Source organism: Canis lupus, chromosome 1 (assembly GCF_003254725.2).
Source record: "Canis lupus dingo isolate Sandy chromosome 1, ASM325472v2, whole genome shotgun sequence".
Taxonomy (NCBI): domain Eukaryota; kingdom Metazoa; phylum Chordata; class Mammalia; order Carnivora; family Canidae; genus Canis; species Canis lupus.
Genome location: NC_064243.1, coordinates 4,669,546 through 4,687,105, shown reverse-complemented (window position 1 = coordinate 4,687,105; position 17,560 = coordinate 4,669,546). Strand labels below are relative to the sequence as shown.

Below are 17,560 nucleotides of genomic sequence, written 5' to 3'. Positions count from 1 at the left end.
CAAAGTCCATGTCCGAGGAGAGCTCTGTAAGTATGAAGAGCGAAGGTGGTGGGGGCACCGAGAGGGACAAAGATAAGTATTTAATTTTCTTAAACTGATCTGCACCCAGGGATTTGTTTCCTTGCCCATGGTAAAATTGTTTTTTATATCTACCAAATATTTAAAACACAAACATCTGTGCTTTTTTTTTTTTTTTCTTTTTGCAAAGTCTGTCTGCATGGGACTATTCACTTTTTGTAAAAAAGATATGATGAGGTGATTGTGGTAAAGACGTGTTTTTGCAGGATTAGGATATAAACTTTCAGGAGTAGAGATTTCAAAAAAGAAAATTGGTTTCAATGATAACGATTGTTAATACTTGCTGAGTGCTTACTGCCAAGTACATCATGTGCTGAGTTTGTTTATTTATTTATTTTTTTATTTATTTATCTATCTATTTATTTTAAAGATTTATTTTTATTTATTTATGATAGACATAGAGAGAGGCAGAGAAACAGGCAGAGGGAGAAGCAGGCTCCATGCCGGGAGCCCGATGCGGGACTCGATCCCGGGACTCCAGGATCACGCCCTGGGCCAAAGGCAGGTGAGAAACCGCTTGAGCCACCCAGGAATCCCCCTATTTTTATTTTTTTAAAAGATTTATTTATTTATTCATAGGAGATACAGATTGAGAGAGAGAGCAAGAGAAGCAGAGGCATAGGCAGAGGGCTCCTCATGGGGAGCCTGATGTGTGATTCGATCCCAGATCCTGGGATTGAGACCTGAGCCAAAGGCAGGCGCCCAACTGCTGAGTCACCCAGGCATCCCTTGTGCTGAGTTTATACAGTGAGGTTGTGTGGGCCAGTATCACCAGTACAGGAAAGGAAAGGTAGCTGTGGGCTTGCAAGTGCAAGTGGTAGAGGCTCTCTGATCTGAAAAACCCTTAGAAAAGGTCAGAGCAAGAATATAATCCGACAAAACAGTAAATGACTGAGAGTGCTGGAGTTAGGAGAGAAAAAGTAAAAGCAAAGTGGGGAGTGTAGGAGACTGGTAAAGAGTCTGTTTGCCCCATTTGAAAAGTTACTTTGTCTTAGGTTTTTTCCTAAGCCAGTGTATATGACTTTATCTGCTAGAATTAGCCGATGACAAGTCCCTAAAGCTGAAAAAGAAATTGAATTCTGTTTTAGTTCTAAGGATTGCATCTTCCAGGTCATTAGAAAGTGGTATTAGGCCAGAGGATTTAAGAAATGATACTTCTTGGCTTGGGCAGTTGGTTGCTAAAAAGGGAACTTTGGAGAATTTTACCTTTGCCTGTTTTTTCTTCACCTTTGATAATTTTTTTTGAGTGTCCTATTTATCCCATATTCTGAGGATTTTTTCCTTAAACATTGCTTGCACTGAAAATCTTATTGAAAGCCATCATGGTATGACATTCACTCCTTGAAATTAACAAGTATAGGAAAAATAAAAATGTGGTTCTTGAAGCCCTATGTCAAATTATATGTCCTATGGAACCAAATAGCACTACTATTTTTGTTTGATATTCAGAGTGTTAAAATTGTCTAAATCAGGAGAACTGTCAAATGTTTGTAATTATATCATGTCATACTTTCTAGCAAAGTCAGCTCCTCACTAAGAAGTTGACAGCCTACGAGAGTCCCTCCATAGCAGGGAAGTCTGCATTTCAGACACATGGAGTGCCTGTCAGAGATCCCTTATGGGCAAATGTAGAACATAGCCTTCTTAAAACTGATTTTAGATACTTCAGCTTTCCTAGTTTCTGCTGCATTTTGCTGAAGCTGTGTAATCTCAGTCATAACTCTCAGTGTTTTGCAATGTGTTTGATGTTCACACTTCTCTTTTATTTTCTCCTATATGCTGTGCTTTTTGTCTTGTAAATACAAACAGAATAGCATTAAATAAAAACAAGTAAGGTAGTAAGCCTAGTCAGGAAAAGACATTGTTTAACCCAGTTGGGAGTTAAACCAGTGTAATCATCCATTGTAACCAAAGTCTAGCTTTCTTGTCACTTACTAAATATAATGGAACCTTGGTGTTTGAAACCTAGAAGCAGCAACAAATTGCTGCTTTTTTTTTTTTTAAAGATTTTATTTAAAAAAAAATAAAGATTTTATTTATTTATTCATGAGAGATGGGGGCGGGGCAGAAATACAGGCAGAGGGAGAAGCAGGCTCCATGCAGGGAGCCCAACGCGGGACTCGATGGGACTCCAGGATCATGCCCCGGGCCAAAGGCAGGCACTAAACTGCTGAGCCACCCAGGGATCCCCCAAATTGCTGCTTTTTAAGTGTACAATTCACTTATCATTTCTGCTGACTGTGAATTATGGGTTCGAATTTGATATATAATTATTGGATCAGTTTATTATAGAATGAGAAATCATAGGAGTGCATATAATTATAAAGCCATTAGAATTTAAACTAAGGTGGTAATGTACTTTTAAAAATAGCTTAGAAAATTTAGATCATTAGGAATGGTAGGAGAAATTATTGTCTTTCAAAAAATGAGATCAAATGGTTTTCATTAAGAATCTTGTGGGGATCCCTGGGTGGTGCAGCGGTTTGGCGCCTGCCTTTGGCCCAGGGTGCGATCCTGGCAGACCCGGGATCGAATCCCACATCAGGCTCCCGCTGCATGGAGCCTGCTTCTCCCTCTGCCTATGTCTCTGCCTCTCTCTCTCTCTCTGTGTAACTATCATAAATAAATAAAAAAAAATTAAAAAAAAAAAAGAATCTTGTGGGTCCATCATGTAGTTTTGGGTATGGGTATGGGACTACTAACTTTTGTCCCCATCCCAGACTTTCTTTTTTCTTTTTCTTCTTCTTTTTTTTTTTTTTTTTACAGAGAGAGAGAGAGAGAGAGAGAACTCCAGAGTGTGAACTCAGGGGGGGGGGGCAGAAGGGAGGGGAGAGAGAGAGAACTCCAGAGTGTGAACTCAGGGTGGGGGGCACAAGGGGGGGAGAGAGAGAGAACTCCAGAGTGTGAACTCGAGGGGGGGGGGCAGAAGGGGGGGAGAGAGAGAGAGAGAGAGAGAGAGAGAGAGAGAGAGAGAAAGAGAAAGAGAGAATCCCAAGGAGACTCTCAGCCCAGCGTGGAGCCCTGTGCAGGGCTCAGTCTCACAACCCCGAGCTCATGACCTGAGCCAAAATCAAGAGTCCCACACTTAAGTGGGACAGAACCCCCCAGGCACTCCTGGACGTTCTGAATCAGAATCTCTCCGTGGATAGGACCAAGGGTTCAAGTTTTGATGATTAGGTGAATTTGTAAGGGATTGATATTGTCTATAATTTCCTTGTTTTACAAATGTGGAAGTAAAAGCTCCAGGTGTGCTCTTCAGGGATAGTTGCATTTCTCAAAGGTTTTTTAAAGCCTGAAAGCCTTCCTTAAGGATCTAATGATAAGCAATATGATCATTGTGGGGTTGGTGTGTGACAGAGGAGGCTGGCTGCCCACCTAAATCTGTCAGTTCTTCTCTTTCCTAAGACAGAGCTGCAGGGTTCCAGGTCACATTTTTCCGACTCTGGCAGGAAGCAAGTATGAGTCAAGTGGTAGGTGCCACTTTTCAATCAAGGCTTTTAAGAAGCAAATGTGCTGCCTCTTTCAGCTCCTCTGTGTCTGTCAGCTGGATGCAGGGAAAGAGGAAGCTCTAGGGCAGGCCTTGAAGGTGGGAGGAACCAGGATTCCAGGATGGACCTGGACCTGACTGCCTGCAGACCAGGAACACTTGCCCTGGAAGTCTTCAAGAGTGAGACACAAACTTCTGTGTTTGTGCTTGACCCATTTTTAAACTCACTTATTACAGTAGTAAAGGTGTTAGGTGTTACCTTCTTGCTGTGTTGGTTCTAGCTTCTGTATCCAAATAAAAAAGGAAAAGCAGGTTGTGAATATGTAGAAAACTAGTATTCTGTAGTTATCCTCCTCCACAGATATAGTTCTGTGATCTGTTCCTTGGAATGTGGAAGCATGATATTACAGAGTTGGGGTCTTTTATCATTCTGCCCTGTTTCATAGATGTGTGATCTGAAGGAAGCTCCTACCCACATGTGAATATCCATAAACGGGACTTTGTGAGACCAGCCCGGATGGGCTGCCAATAGCAGGGAGGGGACTGATTTTCAGAGCATTCTTGTTTCAGAATGAACTCAGAGCTGAGTCCTTATTGATTCCTACTGATTTTTTTAAGCATTTATATAATTAAAAGAAATTAGTAAATGAATAAGATATGTAGAGTTTTCCAAGGGTTAAGTCATTTGCCTACTTGATTGTTTTTGCTATATTTTATACCCCAGTATTTTAATCTCACATTTTTTTAAAACTGGACCTTGTCATAAGAAGTAATATATTAATATATGTGAAGTCCTAGGTTGGTCCTGTGTTTTTCTTCCTATCCGTGGTTGAATAATATGTACTTATTTAAAAATCCTTGCTTGTGGTATGTAACTTTATTTTAAAATGCCATTAGTGATTTTCTGTTGCACTTGGGAAATATTGTTCACATGAGAAACACTATTTTTTTAGTAACTTCAGTGCTTCATCCATAAAATTTGAATAGAAATAAATGCAGTCACCTGGAAACTAGAAGACACACTGTGTCTGAGGAGGCTTTGGCTGCAACATTTTCCTATTAAGAAGGTTGTTATTCTGTTTTCCTCATGTCTGTGTTTGTGGTCACTGAGGGATCACAAAAACAGTGTGTCTTAACCATTTGCAGACTGCGTGAAGCAGCATCTCCTAGAGTTAGTGAGCGGTGGGCCTGTAGAAGCCAAGAGCGTGGCATGAAGGGGAATCCTGAAACACGCTGATACTCCAGCAGAGAAAGCCCCTGATGGTAACCCCCTGGCCCAAACTCCCAGAGGACAGTGAGGCTTGGAAGGAACTGAGAAGCACCACTGAATCACCGATTTAAATGATTTTGGGTGTATTAGGAAGAAGAGCAGTGGGGAACTCACTCACATTTCCCTCTTCTTCTTCCAGTTGCCCATATTCTTTTCCTAAGTGTGTGTAGGGTGCCACCGCGGGGGCATTTTGGGCACCGTCAACAGGAGGGGGTACTTTGTTGGAGGGGTGCCTCTGCCATCCCTGTGACTGAGGAAGTAGCCCAAGCATGTTTTCACTCCCCTCACAATTGGTTTTAAAGTTCTAGAATTTACCTAAGACATTGCACTTATATCACCTTAGGTTTTAACCTCTACAGTCATTTTGGTAGCTTGTCTCCTGGTGTACAAATTAATACTTTAAGTCTGTTTTAATATTTGTCTTTTAAGGTGAGAATGGAGCTTCTTAATTCAGGTGTTCCAGAATTTTGTAGACAAGTCTTATGCACTGTAGACACTGAAACGGAAACAGTCTTTTTGGTTTTCCTTTTGAAGAGTCTATCTTTGTATATAGTCCAGTTTTCTCTCCTTTCTTTAACCATATTTTATTTTTTGCATTCATTAACACCCATGTCAGCAGGCAGGATAAATAAAAGCAGGCAGGAAAAATAAAGGTGATAGAATTTGTGATGAATTTATTTTCCTAATTTGTACCACATCAGGTAAAACAAAAGAAGTATGTTAAAATGGTCCAAAAATATTCTTTTTTTTCAAGAAAAATGCAGATAACTGAATATTGCTGAATTTATTGCAGAAATTGAATTCATACTTGTTGTTTTTTTAAAAAATTTTTTTTTATTGGAGTTCAATTTGCCAACATATAGCCTAACACCCAGTGCTCATCCCATCAAGTGAAAAATAATCATTTTTAAAAGACAGTTTGGAGGTTATTTAACCTCTCATTTATTCATTTCTTTATTTTAAAGATTTTATTTATTTGAGAGCATGTGTGCATGAGTGAAGGGAGGTGCAGTGAGGGAGAAGCAGACTCCCTGCAGAGCAGAGAACCTGATACCCTGATGTGGGGCTAACCTTCTCATTTGTCATCCTAGTTAACGGTGAGATGTGAGAGACACAGAGGTTTAATGAAAAACAGCAAAATCGAAGTCAGATGGAGAATTTGGAGGGAAACTTGAAAATGGAAATGAAGTTTTACCAGGTGTAAATCATGAGAAAAGGGGTAAGAAAAGTTATAGAAGAATGCCAGCACTTTGTAATGAATGGCAGAGTAGTTGCAGAGAGAACCTTCTAGGGCAATGAAAGAATCCACAGGTGTGTATGATTGCAAGTGGCTCTTAGTTGCAGAGAATTGGACTAGATGGTACGGACAGAGCTCAGGTGTCCAAGGACAGAAGATGGAAGCAGTGCTGACCCGATGTAAGGATGCAGGAAGTCTTGTGATGCCTCTTAGCCGCATGTTATCACAGTGTGCCGTTATACATCATGCCTCTGTCAGGAAACTGATGTGTTAGCCGGTTCGTGGCCTTTTGCTTGGGACACGAGGAAGGTTTATCTGTTGCAGATGGTTGATACCATTGAAATTTTGTAAGATTGAACATACATTAACCAGCTTTGCTAGGAATAGGAAAATACTTCATACTCCTGAAGTATGACACTCTGTTGGCGTTGGCATCTCCCAGAACTTTTTAAGGCTGGTGTGGAAACTACAAGTGGACAGGAATCAACAGATACCAACAAATAGTTTTTTAACCTCTAATGGCAAAGGAGTCAAAACTTTTTAGTACAGGGGCACTCAGGTGGCTCAGTGGTTGAGCGTCTGCCTTGGGCTCAGTTCGTGACCCCTGGGTCCTGGGATCGAGTCCCACATCAGGCTCTCTGTGGTGAGCCTGCTTCTTCTTCTGCCTACGTCTGCATCTCTTTGTGTCTCTCATGAATAAATAAATAAAATCTTTATAACAAACCCAAAAACGTTTTAGTACAGAGACACAGCTACACTAGGAAGAATATAATTTGCAGTGGGCCCTCAATTGGAAGTGAAGTCTAAATGGGAGCTGCTAGTTCCTATGTAGTTTTCTGTCAAGTCTAAGAAAGTGATCTTTTTTTTTTTTTCTTTAAGAAGCTTTATATATATCCCCTGACAGTTCCTAGAGATGTGGCAGAGATCTTTGTAAGCCATCTATTTGACGAGATCGGGCGCGTTCAGGGTGGTATGGCCGTAGACGTAAGCCATCTATTTGAAACAAACTCATCTTTTTTGTTTTTTTTCTTTACTTTTTATTTGGAGATAATTTGGAGAGTGTGTACACTCTCTTTACGTGTGTGTGTGTGTGTGTGTACACACACCCTTTTTTCCCTGAACTTTTTTGAAAGTAAATTAACTATATTATGACCCTTTACCCATAAATCATTAAGTGTATATTTTCTAGAAATAAGTATATTCCCCTATATAATTAAAGCATTTAATTATATAAATTCACATTAGTACTTATATTGGGGTTCTCCACAGAAACAGAACCAATGGCATGTTAAATGTAGACACAGAAAATGACATTTATTAATAGGAATTGGCATGGGGGCACTATTGGGGTTGGGAAGACCTCTTTCGCTGGCAGAGAAGATGCATCAGAATTTAGAAACTCAGCATCCCCAGCTTTATTAGGGTCTTCCTTCATGTCCCCATCCCAGGGTTTGGGGCTTGGATCCTTCCCAGTTAGCACTCTCAGAGTAGCAGTGTACCCCTGAGAGGCTGCCCATTCACCTTGCTTTTGGATCTAGCCAATCTCTGAAGGATGTTCAGCATTTGATAGGCAGCACTTTCAGCCCTGCAGCTGTAGGAGATCAGGCTTTCCTGCAGGGCACACTTGGAAGCTCTCAGGTCATTTATGCAGTGCTTGAGCTGGGACTTGACTCTCCGAGCTCATCATTTTCTTTCATTTTGTCCAGCAACATTTGGGCCAACCAACCAGTCATTATATTCCTTGGTTTTTCAGAAATGTTACAGAGTCACTTAGCGCTTTGATTCATATAAATGGTTGATTAGGAGTATCCAATGCAGGTATTTTGTGTATCTGTAATCAGTTCTCATCATAGACCAAGTATAAGCACTCTTTTTACACTGAAAACAGAATCATTAGCATCTTTTAATCCAATCAGATTAGAGAGCCAATTCTAGAAATCCCAGAACCAAGTTAGAAAATTTATCCTTTAATATTCTCCTCTGGAACCACTCTGTACAAAAATGTGTGACAGTATTTCAGTGAAACAGTAGGCTCACATATATGTGTGTATACAGATGAGCCCCTGTCTTATAGGGGTTGGCTTACAGGGCTGCGGGGGCTAAGAGCCCCACAGTCTGCTTTCTGCAGGCTGGAGACATGAAAAAGCTGATGGTTTGATTCAGTCTGATTTTTAAAAGCCTGAGAACCAGGAGTATTAAGGCAGGAGAAGATGGATGTCCCAGCTCAATCTAAAAACAAAAACCAAAAACCCAAAAACAAATTTGCCCTCCTTTTGTCTTTTTGTTCCATTTAGGCTCTCAGCAGATTGGGTGATGCCCACCTACATTGGTGAGGGTGATCTTTACTCAGTCTGTTGATTCAAATGCTGTCCCTTCCAGAAATAGCCTCATAGACACACCCAGATGTAATGTATTACTGGCGATCTGGTCATCCCTTAACCCAGTTAGCTAACACATACAGTTAATCATCACAGTCTTTTTCGTCAGTTGACCTAAAATGTCCTTAATAGCATTTTTTCCTTGCCATCACAGGATTCAGTCTGCGAATAGGCATTGCATTCAGTTGTCCTCTCTCCTTTGCCTCCTCTAATCTGGAATGTTTCCATAGTCTTTGTCTTTTATGACATTGACATTGGTGAGGAATGTAGTCCTCTCCATTTTTTTTCTTTTTTTTTTTTTTAATTTTTATTTATTTACTTATGATAGTCACAGAGAGAGAGAGAGAGAGAGAGGCAGAGACACAGGCAGAGGGAGAAGCAGGCTCCATGCATCGGGAGCCTGATATGGGATTCGATCCCGGGTCTCCAGGATCGCACCCTGGGCCAAAGGCAGGCGCCAAACCGCTGCGCCACCCAGGGATCCCCTCCATTTTTTTTCTTTTTAACATCTTTTTAAAATAAAATATTCCTTGCTTTGTGTTTGTCTACTGTTTCCTCTTGATTAACTGCAGGTTTTGCATTCTCACCTGCATGGTGCATGGTGTCCTGTCCTTCTCAGGGTGTTCTGTCTGAAGGCATACTATGTCTCTCTGCCTTTCCTTGAAAATATTAATTTCACAGCTGTTGCTGATTTATCCACTGGACAATTACTGAGGTTTTCAAAAAATTCTTTCCTTGAAACTGATAAGCAGTTTTTGGGGCAATGCTTTCATACCATTCAAACATTCTACATATCAGGATGATTCCCCACCCTATACTTAGCATCCATTGATGATTCTTGCCTGATGCAGTCTTTGCTAGTATGACTTTCTATCTTCTTCACTCCCTCCATATTTACCAGTCGGCCCTCAGCATCCTGCTATATACACAGGGCTGTCTTTTCTCATCGGTTCATCCATCTGCCAACTATAAACATGGACTTGTCCATTCGTGTGTCTAATGGTGCTTAATTATTTGGTGCTCACATTGTCCCAGATTTGGCCAGGAGGAGCCCCTTCCAGCTGACTCTTGTGTCTGTGTTACATCATCATCATCGTCTTTTTTAAACGTTTCTCGGGCAGCCCGGGTGGCTCAGCGGTTTAGCACCGCCTTTGGCCCAGGGTATGATCCTAGAGACCCGGGATCGAGGCCCATGTCGGGCTCCCTGCATGGAGCCTGCTTCTCCCTCTCTCTGTGTCTCTACCTCTCTCTCTCTCTCTCTTTGTGTCTCTATGAATAAATAAATAAATCTTTAAAAAAAAACATTTCTCCACTTTTTGACATAATAAAATGTTCTGGGCTCATATTGTACACCTACTTTGCCCCAGCCCTAGAATCTGCCATTTCTTGAGGCTGCCAAGTTCCTTTTAGTGGGAGTGGTGTTAGGGGCCAAGATCTGGTGCTAAGGGTGTATTAATTGTTTCTGCCCACCTCCCTCTGTTCTTGAGTGTCAGTGTTAGGTCTCTGAGTGCTTCCTCAGACATTTACTTTTTAATAAGTCCCCCTTATCTTTCCTTTTATTTATTTTGATTCAGAGTTTAGTCCAAGAACCACAATCATAAATGTGTTTCTGTCTTAGAGCTTCTTTTTTTTTAAAAAAATTATTTTTATTGGTGTTTAATTTGCCAACATATAGAATAACACCCAGTGCTCATCCCATCAAGTGCCCCCTTCAGTGCCCGTCACCCAGTCACCCCCACCCCCCGCCCACCTTTCTTTTCTTTTTTTGAGAGTGGTCAATTTCCATTCAACCGTATGTAGAGATTTTTTAAAAAGCATCCCTGTCAGTCGTCTTCCCAAAGTAATATGTTTTAGAAAGTATAGGAAAATGCCAGGAGGAAGAAAAGTGACCCATAATTTTGCCACCCAGAGGAAATAAAAAAACTATTAACTTTGGTATATAAATGGACTTGGTTAAAACTACCTCCATTTAAAAAATTTAATACTGAAGCCTTTTCTCCTTTCTAAATATACTTTTTTAGCACTCAGATCTTTGATACCTAATAATTTATATTCCACATGTTCTGAGACTTGATAGTTTTTATATCGTGTGTTAGCTTATTGACATTTGGAATTACAGTGTTTTCCAGATTTCTTCCCAAATTAGCAGTTTCCATCTTTTTTCCCTGCAGCTCTCTGATGAGCCATTGTAACCCCCCCCCCCCCCCCCCCCAGTGGACCTGGTGATGTGGTCTCAGCAAGAGCTCTGGAACGTGTCTCTACGTGGGTTTTTGTTGTATTTCTCCCAAATTCGCAATTTGGAAATCCCTTTTTTCTTCGTGTTTTTTCTGCTGGAATGAAAAAAAAAAAAAAAAAAGAAATCCATACCTAAGAGTTCGTTTTCTATTGGTTGAGTGTAATATGGCTCCTTACTGTCACCGAGGGGTTTTCTCCTTGGACGCAGGGGTCTTCTTTCTCCTCCCCTCCCCTCTGGCCCAGGACGCTGAGGCTTAGGTGCAGTGGTCGGTGGTCGCCACGCGGGCTGCAGCCTATTGTTGGGAAGCTTGGGATGAAAACAAAGGCTTCCTTCTTTGTACTTTAATGTTCTCTTTCACTAGTGTTTAAAATTTTTAGAGTAAATGGATTACGTGTTTCTTTTTATTCTCCTCCTCCTCGTTCCTCAGCTTTCAGTATGCCATGTGCTTCATTTCATTCTCTTGCCTTTTGATAAAGATAAAAGGCAAATTTGAGTAAAGTATACTAACTTTTATCATGGAATGCTTTTTTTTATGGCTGTATTATAAATTCTTGAAAATAAAGGGTCTAATGGAAACACTTAATGAGAAAGTATAGGGGCTCTATCACATATACCTCCCCCCCCCTTTTTTAGTGAATAGACCGTTTAAACTAAATTAAGTAAAGGATATAAATTCTGTTGTTTCAGTTTTAATATTTCATGACTGATTTTATAGATGAAATTATATTTTACAATAAATAGGAAGAAGAATTTATACAGCCTGTTCTATTTGATGTGAAACAGCAAATCCCATTTCTCTGCAGTTGTAAAGAAAATTCATTATAATGTCTTTAGTTGTAAGAGATGGTTTCATTGTGATTAGTTACATTGATAATAAAACAACCTTTTCAAATGGCATAAGATACCAACGATCCTGTGCGTCTGCTTTTAATGGCATTGAACTTTTTCATTCTCTACTCAGAGTCTTCATTCCCCTTCTTTTATCCTGTTTTCCTGTTCCAATAAAAATTTTATTTCTTTAAAATAAATTTTAAAAAATTGGTAGAAATACTAACAAGCATTGATTTTAAAAAAATCCGTTGTGAAAGATATATTAAATTTTAACATTTTGTGTAAAATATTTCTGACTACAAAAAGCTGCATTTGTCAGAGATGGTTGATATAAGATTATCGTAAAATTAACTTTATTACTGAATCAATTTAATGTATTTGGAAAATAGTACTTGAAGTGTAGGAAGATTAAAAAAAAAAAAAAGAAAAGAAATAGCCAGGTAAGAAGGCTGAGCTACTTTTACAGTTTATCTTGCCCCATGGTTTGTTGTTTTATGTTGATTTTAATACATTTTCATAAGTAGTGTTGGAAAGGTGGAACTCTTTGGTAATTAAAGGGATGATGGTCTTTTTCTTCTGTTGTGGTCACCGTGTTTGATCCCTATTAGTATGTTTTTTTAGTGATTGTTTTAGCTCTACCATAGGTACCAAGCACATATTCTAATTTTTAACTTGCAGGCAAAAGTGAATTGGACATTGGAAATAAAACATGTTTCCCTAGAATAGAAGCAAAATTCTGTTCTGATTTGAGTGAGAATTTTTTTCTCCGTCAGGTAGTTTTACTTTACTCCTACCATTTGGGCTGGGGAGCACATAGTTGGGGCCTGCTTGTTCAGTGTGTCCCTGGACACTGGCCGGGGAAGGTTCTTTGTTGGGACTAAGCTAAACGTGGTACATGAGATACTTTGGAGTTGGAACTTAATCAGGTATGAGGAGTCCTGTGGCCGGTGTCCCCTGGATCTTCTGAGCTTGCATGTGTCCTGCTAGGGGAAGGAGGGGGTCACGTGGCCTGTGGCCAATGCATGTGTTCACCATGTGAGCTGCCCCATTGGATTTCGCGACTGTTAGCAATGTAGGCTGCTAACATTTCAGAGTCTAGCTGGAAAGGAACTCATGGCTACTGTTAGTTCTGGGGCAGGTTGCTCTCTGAGCAATCCCTGGGGCCTATACAAGTGAGTGTCTAATTCCAAAATGAGCAGGTTTTTCAGGAAGCATTAAGACATTCCTTTTATTCCATACAAATCTAAATTTAAGACTCTTCCTCATCTCTTTATTAGTTAGCTCTTTAATAACTCTTGACTTTGTTATATCAGTTTTTCATTGTAAGCTGTATCAGATCTGGTTTTGGTAGTGAAAGAGGTATAAATGTCAGTTGATTAAAGTTCTCAAATCTTACAGAAGTTTGATAAGATTTCTGCTCTTGACATGCATATTATACAATGTATTTCAGTGAACACGTACTGATCCCCTCTTGTGTACCTTAATCTTAATGTGCTAGGACAGAGGATTCTGTGGTTAAAGGTTAGAGCACATAAGAAAGGAAGTGTATAGAACATAAACATAAAGGAGGGTAAAACTGAGCCATTGTTATTTTTGACAAGGTGGACAGAAGGGCATTCTATTAGTTCTCTGTTCCTATGTAACAAATTATGTTAAAACTCAGTGACTTAAAGCAACAAGCATCTGTTACTCCTGGTTCTGTGGATTGGGAAGGTTCTGGCTCCTGGTTTCTCCAGCAGTCAGGTTGTTATGGGGGCAGTGGACATCGGCAGTCTGACTTGGTGCTGGAGTAGCTGCTCGCCGGCTGGTAGGAGCCCTGTGTTCTTCTCCGGCCCATGATGGGAGCTTAGTCTCCTGCCCCACACAGAGTCTGCGTGAATGTCCTTGCAGCAGGCAGGCCAGAGAGGGGGCCCACAGAGAGCCTGTGCCTTTCATGACCTGCTCTCTGGAGTCAGACACCGTCACTTCCACTTACAAGCAGGTCAGTGAGGCCAGCCCACACCAAGGGGACAGAATGAGGTTTTTGTCCTTTGAAGGGAGTGTCAGACAGTCTGTGGACTCATTTTAAACTACCACAGGCCTTTTCCTGGGTGAGGAAATGGACATGCTTACCAACTTACTATGTAGGAATGCACTGTGGCCTGTTCTCTGGACAAGGACGTGGGTTTTACTGGACCGAAGTATTCATGCACTGGTCTGATGGTGCACAAACCATGACTGTGGATACATCCATTCCTAGTGGTAAAGCTGCCTCTGGTGTTATCTAGTGAATGGATTTTAGGGTGCTAAATTATACTCTATTGTCATGGAAGAATTCATTCAACTTAGAGCATTTTCATAGAAAATCGAGTTTTTTTTTTTTTTTTTTTTTTTTTTTTATGTTGTGGTCTCTGTTACAAATTGCAACTCCAAAAATGGATTGGGTGATACTTTATTCATTTAGATGATAGCATAATGGTAAGTCTGGTTGGAAGTGGCAGGTAGAAGAGATCTGAGTAGTCCACTGGTTTCCATGTATTCCTGTCCCATTCACCTGTGACCTTTGCAGCTTATAATAGACTTGTAGGAAGTCTTACCTGCCTTACCCTGTCCTTCTGGGAGGAGAGAATACCTACTGTCAGATCTTAATGACTTCTGGAGTTCATCCTTTTTTGAACTCCCCAAAGGGAAAGGACAAAAGACCATTGGGAGTTTTTATATATGCAAGTGTGTGCACACCTGCCATGCTGCACACACGTGTCCCCTGCTGTGATTTTACTGTTGGCCTGGTGCCAACAGGTACTCACCTCACACTGCTTGCACCACTAACTGGGGTGAATGCAGGAGGGATGAAGGGTGAGGTGCCATGGAGTGGAAACAGGAGGGGTGGTTTCTAGCGTGGGTGGCTTTGTCACACCAGTGAGAGGTGTCTGTGAGCGTGTAAGAGAAAGCAGGAGCATGCACGAACCAGTTGCTCGAGCTCACTTAACATGTAAGTGTCAGAATAGAGAAAAGGGATGAAGAGAGAAATAAAGATGAGTTTGGAACGGGTGAAGAGTACACCCGAAGTGAGGAAGGTGAAGGGAGAGACTTCGGGCACTCTGCCCAGAGTAAAGAGCTTGTGAAATGGTTCAGTAATCACCCTTCTGTATTTGTGAAGTTCTTTCTTTCAAAGGCTGAAACTTCCTGTGAGCACTGGCCACCAGGTGTCATCAGAAGGCTGCTATTGATTTGTTTTATTTTGTTCTTAAAGAGTATATGAGTGTTTAAAAAAAAAAAAGTTCAGGAGTGTCTTGATTTCTCTCTTGCAACCTTTTAAAGAATTTTAAACCATGGCAGAGACTGTGTCAATTAGAGCAGGAACTTACTTTTATGACAGATTCTTGGTGAGGTAATAATTTATAGGTGAAATTGAAGATGATAAAGTTACATGCAGCTTACTTGTTTCTTTTCTTTCTTTCTTTTTTTTTTTTTTTAAGTCAGGGAACAACTGGTTGGGAATTTGGATAAGGAGATAAAGTGCATGGAATTACGTGTTTAAGAATCTTTGTGGCACACTGAGGATATATATTGAATGGTAATTAATGGATTTGTATAGGAAACATGCTTTCAGAAGATGGGTTTAATACTGTATCCCATTACTTTAGCATAGACCCCTCCTGGGTGTTCTGAGTCTTGAAACTTTACTCTGGGAGGATGTATGAGACTCATTTTCTTTCTCCACTGGTACCAGTATTTTGCGAAGAAACAGAGATTATTTCTTACTTACTGCTGTTTGGCAGTGAGTCCCTTACCTGTTCATTTGCTTTGTTTCTGAGAAAATTAAAGGTACTTTCTGGTTGGCTTTCCATAAATGTTTGTTGAGCGAATGAATGAAATTTGCCTCCAGAAAAATGAGTACTTAAACTGTTGTAGCTGGGTGAGTTGGATTCTCTCCCCCATCTCCATTGGCAGTTTGGTGCTTGTTCTCATAATCTTTCTGTTGAAGACTCTTTTGTTTAATTTACATTAGCATGAATGCTCTCACTTTTGTTTAATCCCCTTTAGATCACTTTAAGATATTTATTAAATAATTTTACTGACATCATTCTAGTTCTGGACCTTGTAACTTAAACTATTGGAAGACACTCTCTCTGCGTGTATAATTTTTCTACCTGTGGTGTGTCCTGCATATTGAAAAATTAATCATCCTAAAGTACTGCTGTGTTTTGGTGATTCCTCACTGGCACTACTGAATAAATTCCAACTTTCATTTCATAGCCTTGTGTGACATGGTCTTCGGTTGACCCCCTGCTTTTGTATAGTAGAAAATCAGCACTGTGGCTTTCTGGACTGCAGGCAGCAGTCTTGCATGCTTGCATTGTGGGTGTTGTGTGGCTTTGCCTAATCCCTTTCTTCTACTTGAGTTGTTTCACTGCTGCTACCTGCTCTGTCAAAAAAAGAAAAAAGTAGTTTCAATTTCCTCAGACCGTAGCTCATATGATATTTCTGCTATTTGGCCAGATACTCTGCTTGGAAGTATGATTCCTTGCTCATTGATACAGCTGTAGATCTTAGTTCCTGTCACACATGTTCATATGTGGCCTTGTATTAGAGTTCCTTTGTGTGTATGTGACATGGCTCATAACAGAACAAGAGCCTGGTGAGGGCAAAGAACGCATCTGTAGCACGATAGTTCCCTTCACTCGGTATATATTTGTTGAATGTTTGTTCTTTCTTGATAAAATAAGATGTTGAATTATTTCATTACTTTAAAAAATCAGTTGGGTAATAACAAGTGTAGAAATATTTCTCCTTTTGTTTTAAAATTTTGGAGGCATTCTATAGAAGATAAAGGATTTTGTTATTTTGCGTGTACACATTAATGCAGTGGTCACTCTTTTGTCTCAAAAATGTATTAGTAGGTGCCATCATTAGAACATTCATTCTGCTTAGGTGTGTGTGAGTTAGTGGTTGTTCTATGCATATACTTCTAAAGATGAAACTCCTGCTAGTGTCCACAGTGAAGGTAGTAGAGTAGTATGCCATAGCAGTGTTGGAAGGGTAAGAGATGGCTGGAGTCATCATTGAAAGGAAGAGAATTGGGGATCCCTGGGTGGCTCAGCAGTTTAATGCTACCTTCAGCCTAAGGCACGATCCTGAAGTCCCGGGATCGAGTCCCACATTGGGCTCCTTGCATCCATGCTTCTCCCTCTGCCTGTGTCTCCATCCTGCTTCTCCCTCTGCCTGCGTCTCTGCCTCTCTCTCTCTCTGTCTCTCATGAATAAATAAATAAAAATTTTGAAAAAAAAATGAAAGGAAGATAATTCACACCATTTTAGACGAAACATTAAAAAGAATTAAACATAAGTTATGCTATGGACATTTTCATACATGTACATATACAGACCTATACAAAAGGTGATAGAATAGTATATTGAATTTCCATGTAACTGTCACTCAGCATTAATCTTTATCACCACATAGCCTTCACTGTGTCCCTCTGTTCGACTCTTTTGAGGTATACCTCAGATATTTTTCATTTTACCTCTAAATACTCAGAGAGAAGAGACATTTTTTTTTGTATGGAAGAGACATTTTTTTTATAGCACAATGAAATATTTGCTTATTCTAGTACCTTATATGTGCTTGGAATTGTTCTAGGCTCTTGGGATATAAAGGTGGATAAAATAAACCATGCCCTTACTTTCTAGCATGGGAAGACAAAAACAAACCAGACATATAAATAACCAGAACAGGAAAAAATTGATTTCATCAAAATTTAAAACTTTTGCTTATCAAAAGACATTAATATAAAAAAAAAGACATTAATAAAGTGAAAAGGAAGAAAATATTTGTGAAACTATGTATCTGACAAGTGATTTATATTCAGAACACATAAACATCTCCTCCAGCTCAATAATAAAATAGACAACCTGTGTAAGAAGTGGGCAAAAGGTTAACAAACATTTCATAAAACACATAACAAAGTATTTATCACCATCACTAGCTGTCAGGGAAATGCAGATTAAAGCCATACACACCTACCTGAATGACTTAAATTGCAAAGACTGACAGCATCAAA

General features: G+C 40.0%; 1 protein-coding gene across 1 annotated transcript in view; it reads left to right on the top strand.

Moving 5' to 3' along the window:
• The first annotated feature begins 257 nt into the window (after positions 1–257).
• The window catches only part of ZNF407 (zinc finger protein 407), a 439,772-nt gene continuing 422,469 nt past the window's right edge, over positions 258–17,560 (top strand). The window contains 1 exon segment of the mRNA XM_049111754.1: positions 258–583. The gene's annotated coding sequence lies outside the window, so the exon portion shown is untranslated.